The sequence below is a fragment of the Octopus bimaculoides genome, chromosome 7, assembly GCF_001194135.2.
Source record: "Octopus bimaculoides isolate UCB-OBI-ISO-001 chromosome 7, ASM119413v2, whole genome shotgun sequence".
Classification (NCBI taxonomy): Eukaryota; Metazoa; Mollusca; class Cephalopoda; order Octopoda; family Octopodidae; genus Octopus; species Octopus bimaculoides.
In genome coordinates this window covers 5,242,485-5,244,906 of record NC_068987.1, presented here as the reverse complement: position 1 = coordinate 5,244,906, position 2,422 = coordinate 5,242,485, and positions in this window count along the sequence as shown.

Below are 2,422 nucleotides of genomic sequence, written 5' to 3'. Positions count from 1 at the left end.
ATGGTCGAGATACATAAAAATAAACAAGAATCAACATACCACGATGTTCCCAACACAGTACGATGACCTCTGTTCATAATTATATATCCGTGAAAGAGATTTGAATTTATCCGGTGCATCTCAGTAACATGTGCTTATACAGAATAATATTCAGCACTGAATATATTCTAATTATTTATAATATAATATAGGATAAAATCTTTATAAGAATTTATCAAGTAGTCAGCGTGAAAAAACCTCATAATGAAAAAAAATTCATCATTTTTTTTCCATAAATATATATAATTTATATAAAGGGCATTAACTGTGTAGTAATGCCTCACGCTTCGAGAGACTAAATAAGTCAAAAACTACCAAAAAATAAGCAACATCGTGGTATGTTGATTCTTGTTTATTATAAAATTATATATATATATATATATATGTGTGTGTGTGTGTGTGTGTGTGTGTGTGTGTGTGTGTGTGTGTGCGTGTGTGTGTGTGTATGTATATCAATATCTATATGTGTGTTTGTGTATGTAATACAGACAGCCGTCACTCGCGAGCGAGAATGCCTTGGTAATATGTCCAGGCTTTTGTTAATTGTTGTAGTTGCTTGTGTAGTCACATAGAAATATTCTCTTGAATCTCCGCTCCCTTTCCCTGCTTGTAGCACCTCCAGGATGTGACAGCTGGAGAGAGGAAATCGCTTGAGGGAATTTATATCTGCGTAGGCTGTAGCAGAGTAAAATGAAGTGCCTTACTCAAGGACACATCATACCGCTCAGTTCTAGAATTGAACTCACGAGATCCAGATTGTGAGCTGCACACTCTATCCATCAGACCGCAGCCTTCACTTTGTGTATATGTGTGTGTATGCGTGTGTATGTGTATGTGTGTGTGCGTGTGTATGTGTGTGTGTGCATGTGTTGTGAGTATATATATATGTATGTGTGTGTGTATGTGCGTGCTTATGTGTATGTTTTGTGTGTATATATATGTCTGTGTGTGTTGTGTGTATATATATGTTTGTGTGTATGTGTGTGTGTTGTGTGTGTGTGTGTGTGTGTGCGTGCACTGTTATATCATTCACACCTGCATATATGTACACGCACGCACGCGCACACACATGCACAAGTATGCAGGAATATACACAAACTTGTATAGATATACGCGTTCTGTATACACAAAAGAATGTATATACACAGCGAATAATTTAAGTAAGTGTTTCTTAAAATACATTTCATTTTCAAAATTTAATAGAATCAACAGACAAAATTTCATTGTTTCATGAATTCTTGCTTTCAGACTGATAACCATTTTGGTTTAGGCGCTGCTGACAACGCGAAGCAATGGAATTGCAGACATCAAGAAACATTTCGTTCGGTATTTGTATGCATTCTGGTTTAATAACTGCCTTCAGCTTACATTATTTACATTTGACGGATATTTGTCCTCATCTTGTTTGTTGTTAACACAACGTTTCGGCTGATATACCCTCCAGCCTTGATCAGGTGTCTTCGGGAAATTTCGAATCTGGGTTCTAATTTTTAAGGCATTTTTCGATGTTATCATTATTATTATTATTATTATTATTATTATTATTATTATTATTCAGGTCACTGCTTGAAATCGAACTCGGAATCTTGGGATTAGTAGCCCGCGCTCTTAACCACTGGTATATGGCGTAGTGGTTAAGAGCGCGGGCTACTAACCACAAGTTCGATTCCAAGTTCGATTCCAAGATTCCAAGTTCGATGAGAACCCAGGTTCGAAATTTCCCCAAGACACCTGATGAAGGCTGGAGGGTATATCAGCTGAAACGTTGTGTTAACAACAAACAAGACAAGGACAAATATCCGTCAAATGTAAATAATGTTAATAATTCCTCATCTCTTAAATTTAGAAATGTTTTCAGTTTGTTGACTGTCGCCGTTTTGTACCATAAACTTTCTCTTTTCAGTATCACCATAAAAAAAGGGGCTAGTGGTATGAGATCCGGCGAGTATTCTACTGAACCTTTTCGTCCAATCCACCGGTTTGACAAAATCTCATCAAGGTAGACTCTTACATCATTATGGTTGTGTGGGATTGCCTCCATCTTACTGGAAGTAAAAGTTCACATCTTCGAAGTCCTTTTGAATGCTTAGCATGACAGATTGTCACGCCATGTTCAAGTAAATGGAACGAGTCAGAACCGTAAGAAAAGAATGGTCCAATTTATCGTTTTGATGATAAGCTTCACCATACTACGCGGTTTCGATTCCCAGACTAGGCATTGTGAGTATTTATTAAGCGAAAACACCTAAAGCTCCACGAGGCTCCGGCAGGGGGTGGTGGCGAACCCTGCTGTACAACCTTCTCTTACTCTTTCTTCCTGTTTCGGTTGTACCAGTAATTCAAAGGGCCGGCTTTGCCACATTCTGTGTCATACTGAATCTCC